The sequence below is a fragment of the Lygodium microphyllum genome, chromosome 9 (assembly GCF_053477565.2).
Source record: "Lygodium microphyllum isolate KBCC chromosome 9, Lygodium_microphyllum_v1.1.10, whole genome shotgun sequence".
Taxonomy (NCBI): Eukaryota; Viridiplantae; Streptophyta; class Polypodiopsida; order Schizaeales; family Lygodiaceae; genus Lygodium; species Lygodium microphyllum.
The window spans coordinates 148,250,392-148,256,999 of NC_141143.1; positions in this window are offsets into that span (position 1 = coordinate 148,250,392).

Consider the following 6,608-nt stretch of genomic DNA (forward strand, 5'->3'; position numbering starts at 1 on the left):
TCTTTTTAAACACTAGGTGCAACTTCTCTCGAGAACAAAAATTATGGGTGATGTGCGATACCTAAGTTTCTGACATGCTCTAGGATATCAGGCATCATATTTTACACCAATCCTATATCTTGTCTACAAGATATTATGCAAGCTTACACCAAGTGCTTATTTTTCATTTTGATGACAAATCTTTTGGCAACATACCTGGATTGTTTCGAAAACATAGAGAAATGAATTGTGCTTCATAAGTAGGGCTTCCCTTCAAAAGCAAGCCTTAAGAAGCTCCCAATTATTGAGTCCATACTTTTAAGAGGTAAGAGATGTAGGGTGGCTTCTTAATTTTCCAAATGGCACATATAACTCTTGTTGAACATGGTGACCTCATGATAAGAGCTGAAAGCATCTAAGAACTCTTTCATAGTGATGAATCTGTAAGACTTAGGTTTGTTAGCCCAATATTGTTCCTGATCCTTCCTGGATGTAACATGTAAGGTGCAAAATCTATGGTGAGTTCTTTGGGTTTGTCATCCCACACTAATGAGTACACATAAAGAGCAAAACTACAAAGAAAATGTAATCTGTAAGTGAGTTATGAAGGAAAGTAACAAATATGTTACCTCTTGCAAAAAATCAGGAGTGCTTTTTCTTTCACGACACTTGAAACCCATACCCTCAAATAAGTTCAAAACTGAGTCTCGAGGTCCTTGGTAGACAATGCAACCTTCCAAAAGTAGAACCACGTCATCAAAAAGTTCATAGTTCTCTAGGGCATGCCATAAAAGCAATACCATCATTGTGCCATCAAGTTCAACAAATTGGCATGTAATGGATCCTTATGATCAACCTGCATTAACATTGCATCATATCTCTAAACCAAGGGTATTCAATTAACAAACATTAAAAATCACTGCAAAATGTGTCATATTATAAGCTTCAGTATCCATGCATTAAATTAGTTTACATATCACTGGTAGTTGTGTTAAGTAACAAAGTATTTTTAAAAAATTCTGTCAATGTACTAGCTTGTAAGATGTTAACTGTTGTTTTAACCACGACAATCTATCCTCTATTTGTGTTCATTGTGTTTTGCAGGCATAACTATTTGGAGTAAGTGATTTTGGCTTTATATTGCTCCATACCAGATTTTCCTCTCAGCTTGCCTTCTAATACCCATCAACCTATTTGTCAACAACCTACAAATCTTAGAAAACTTTGCCTAATGGGATAGCTAGTTCTCCTCCAGGTTTCAAAAGTTCATGCAATGACTCTTGTATCTCTAGTGATGTTGCACCTTCAAGTATAGCATTACGTGAGACTACAATTGGCCAACCAAGTCTTTATCATTTGCCACCTGAAAAGAAAGGCTTTCTAATTTAAACAAATTTCTAGCCTTGCTTGCAGCAGCCCCTTACATGATCAGTGAGTTGTGTGCTACTACAAACCCTAGGCCGCATTCATCTTTAATGGATCATCTAAGTTGTCATATTAATTCCATCTCTAATTGACACCCCTCAAAGCACCTCATACAAAGCTTAATAATTGGCATTTTTGTCTCACGAATCCGAATCAAAATACCTCTCTAAGAACAACAAAATAGAAGCTATCGCAACCCATTTTGTGCTCAATCTGCCCGCCTTCATACTTGGTGATATCTTGGAATAATGGTAGGCTTGTTGTTGCCTCATTGTCCTCTAATAGGTTGTAGCTTGCCATCCATCATTATCTTTTGTGTGGACTACTCTTCCTCCCATCTGTATTCTTGTCCCCTCCCCTTTGATCATGCATTTTTACTCTTAGTATTTCCCAATAACTAATGCTAGTGCATACCAATGTTCTCTTCTCGCATCTGAAGTGGCAAATGACATCATGAAATCAAACAAAAAAGTGAGCAATAGTCTATCTCACCCATCCAAATCCACAAATGATAATGTGATTTTATAGGTCATCAATCTCTATTTCTGGTAGCAAGAAATGCAAGCACCTAGAGTATCCAATGTTACCATTGTTAAGATGCCCTCTCTGCACCCACCTTGTGCAACACCTCTTTGCTACCTACATACATTCAGAATCATTCACCTTTCCCACATGGTGATCTTTTAAGCTTGCATTAACAACAATCCATCTACTTAGATTTGAGGCCAAGAATAACATGCTTGGAAAGCTCAATTTAGTAGCTCACACAACCACCTTATATCCAACCCATATGCTATCATAAGAGATCCAAAATGTAGCAAACTGAGAGTTATGATTTGCCAACTATGGTTCTAATAAACCATGCATACATGACCTAGTTTAAGGCTTTATTTGCAACGTGATCCTTTGCATTGCTGCTCATTATAAAGGGACTATAGAGTGGGTGCGATTGCACATTTCTCAATAGAATGCATGCTATATATTCTCACCATCGATATAACCAGAGATGAGGGCTCCATGAGTAGGGGTTGTGATGAGGGAGTCGATCGAAAGGCATGGTGGTCCATAAAGTCAAATGATAATAATCATTAATCGTAATGTCCCCATTACTTAGTTTATTCTAATGTGTGTATACATTCCAAAGAAAAATTGATTCATGTCGCACATTTATTTTTAAAATAAAAATAAAAATACTAGCTCTAATTATGAAACTGACTCTCATTATGAAGATAATTAATGAGGCATTATATGCTAGTTCCTAGAAGAAAGACTTGGGAGACCCTCCCAAGACTAGCTTATTAAAACTATGTTTGTAGTATATAACAACAAAAAAAGAACTAGTCTAGTGGATAGTCACTTGGCAGTTAAACACACTTGGGTGATGACACTACCAGGATGGGTGACCTCCCAGGAAGATTTTCCTACAAGCTAGTGGGAGCTTCTCGCGTGCAGCCAACAGCGCCAACGAAGCCTTCGTAGCCCGTTGCCAAGTACGCCAAGGCCAAGATGCCAAGGTCCATGCCTTGGTCGTCGCCTTAGTTGTATGCCTGGAGCGACCCCATTTCAAGCTCTATATGGACAAGAATGCCTAACCCCACTAAACTTCTCCAACTCCACCTTGAAGGTTGAAGCTTCTAAGAAGATGTGACGAACAAGTCAAAACCATCAAGCAAGATATGCAAGCTACCAAGGATTGGCAGAAAGCCTATGTTGACCTAGGGAGAAAAGAGTAAATCTTCCAAGAAGGGGACAAGGTTTTTATCCGTGTATGCCCAAAGAGGGGGGGGATAGAAGAGAGGATGCAAGCTACTAAGGATTGGCAGAAAGCCTATGTTGACCTAGGGAGAAAAGAGCAAATCTTCCAAGAAGGGGACAAGGTTTTTATCTGTGTATGCCCAAAGAGGGGGGGGGATAGAAGAGAGGATGCTGAAGAACTCTATCATATTCTATCATACCTCTACTCTCGTCTCTATTCTGTCATTGCCTCGAAGAAAAAGAATTTAGAAGCGGAAATCGCAAATGACCCTACTAACATGGAAGCAACAGTTGGAGTTGTGAGCACAAGAGTCACTGACAGAGTCATAGGTGCGGATGACAACCCTTTACCAACCGCGATACCATAGGGTTTTTTTTTTCTAAAAAAGTTCTATCCAAATTCAATAGAAATAAGATAAGTCTCTTGAGAAATAGTGACTTAAGACCAAGAAACTTGGTTACAAGAACTGGGAAGTTAGAGACCCCAAAATCTAGATACCCCTAGTTGAATTCCAAGGGGAAGATTTCATTATGTAAAAACTCAAGTGTCAATTACTACTAGAATTAAGCATCACTTGAAAGTTGCATGATTGTTTGAAGCCATAACTGCTTGCACATATCAATCTTGTTTGTGATCTTCTAGATTAGATCCTCATTGAATTAAGTGTTGGAACAAATAAAATTTGAGGAGCCCTATACCTCCCCCAAGGATAGGTTGTGAATCCCCATACCAAGTGGGGATGTTTTTTTTTACCGCTGCACTATCCTGTGTGACTCTATATGTATGCATAACTATAAGAGATTGGTGCCATAGCTCCTCTTTAAAAATATGATTAGAAAGGGATGAGAGGACCAAAAGGAAAAGAGAAAGAAAGGAGTTTCTAATAAGTTGTGACATGGTCAAATGTATTCGTAGTAATCCTTAGAATCTCTTCTGATGCATGATCACACATAATAGTAATAATTATTATTTTTGTAGCTTTAGTCTTGACACCCTCATGTGCAAAGACTACAAGTGTGTAGTTGAAGTCGGTTGCAACAAGTAATGAAGGGTATTTCAACACTAGATTCCAATGCCATTAGGAAAAAATTCCTATAATTGGTATTATCGTCGATATGATTGGTGATATTTCCATCGATACATCCATCAATATTTATTAACATGTATATAGGCAAAATTTTAAAAAATATATGAACATGTATACCGATAGAAATATTGATGGTCATACCAACATTGGTAAAATTTACCCATGGTTGAAAGTTTCCCTCTCTTCTCATTTTTAGCACCATCGTTCAAGATAAATGCTCCAATCCTCCCCCATTCTTTTACTTGTTTGCTTCTATTTATTTCTTGTATCTTAGTAGCTTCTAAAATCCTAAAGCAATTCAAATAGTTATTGAGAGGAATTAGTTGCCAATTTCTTAAAGTTTTGTTATTATAAATACAATTTTGGAGAGAGAGTGTGTGAGTGAGTGAGTGAGTGTGTGCATGCATGTGTGCGTGCATGCAGATGCGTGCTTATTGCTAGCCTATCTAAGCCTAGCTTTTCATGATTTGAATTGGTCTATATTAGTAGTGACATTGTCATTTGTAGTAGATGGAGAGTCATTTAATAGTATATATTGTCGTAGGGGTAATCCTCCTCTATGCAAGTTTATCAAGTATTGCAAGAAAATTCCTACAAGGATCCATTGAGAGAAGTCCTTATCTAGAGAGGCTTCCTCTCATGCCATGTACTACTTGTATTTCTTTGTGAGGGGATGATCCTCATACTCCATGACAATTGGTTCCTAGAGATTGAGCTTTACATACACCAACAAGGCACATGTAACATTAGGTATTATATATCATATTTATAGTCCTCATTTTATCATTATTTATATGTAGCTTGACATGTTTTATAGACCTTTATATGTTCTAATATTTTATAATGTATTAGATGTATTGTCATGTATGATGTCGAGCACTCCATGTGTGATAGGATCACAAACATAGATGGGAGGGATCCATGTATTTGAATGTATAATTCTAAGCTCTTATCCATATATGTGCCATTGTGCTCAATGGTATATACCAACATACATTACAAGGGATTGAACCTATAATGACGCTCAATAGCAATGCTTTTTATTAGAGTCACTATCAGCATTGCTATTGGCATCACTAATAGAGACTCTAATACCGATGCTGATATTAAAGTTGATACCAATGCTAAATTGATGTTGAGATACTAGTGTTATACTATGGGGGAAAAAAGAGCCAAAATAAACAAGGCAAAATACCATGACTATTTCAACAATAAGAAAATGAGATGAGAAGAGAGAGATTGTGCGTATGTGTGAGGAAAAGAGAACGTGAGGGAAAGCTTGAGAGAGAGAGAGAGAGAGAGAGAGAGAGGGAGAGGGAGAGGGAGAGGGAGAGGGAGAGGGAGAGGGAGAGGGAGAGGGAGAGGGAGAGGGAGAGGGAGAGGGAGAGGGAGAGGGAGAGGGAGAGGGAGAGGGAGAGGGAGAGGGAGAGGGAGAGGGAGAGAGAGAGAGAGAGAGAGAGAGAGAGAGAGAGAGAGAGAGAGAGAGAGAGAGAGAGAGAGAGAGAGAGAGAGAGAGAGAGAGAGAGAGAGAGAGCTTTAGGGCAAAGCTTGAAGAGAACACAAAGAGGAGCACCATGTGGAAAGCACAAAGAAGAAAGAGAAGGAGAAGGTTCATAAAAGAGCTTCAAGGTAATGAACGTCCCTCATTGACCCTTGAGTTAAGCCTTTTTTTCTTTTCGCCCTCTTTCCTTTGTATGTTGTTATTTACATACACAGAGAGAGAGAGAGAGAGAGAGGACTATATATATATATATATATATATATATATATATATATATATATATATATATATATATATATATATATATATATAGACAGAGAGACAGAGAGAGTAAGAGAGAGAGAGATCAAAAGAGGGAGAGGGAGTCCTTAGGCATCATGTATTGGATAACTAGAAAAATGTGTGAGACTCTAGCAAGGACTATATGATAGTGTCCTTTTATGAGGAGTTCCCAGTACCTTCTATACCTAATCATTTCTCTATAGGATGAATGATGGAGTAGATGCATATCTACATGTTCCACAAATGATTAATTGTAGAAAAGGCAATAAATAATGGCATAGCAACGCTCGAGCGACTAGATTTGAAGGATTGGAAGAAGCTCAAAGAGGAGGTCGCTTCCTCTCCACAATGATAGCAATAGCAATGGGAGGCACTGAAGGCATGATGAGAGGCGAGAGTTGTGCATCATCTTAGGAGTATGCATGGTGGTCCATCATATTTTCTTTTGATAGTGTAGCAAGTTTTTACCACTTATGTATGATGCATTGTGTAACTTCGATTGATCTTTTCATATTACAAAGCCCTTTCAATGATGTGTTGTGTCGAGATGAGCTATCGAATCAGATATAGCTTACTTG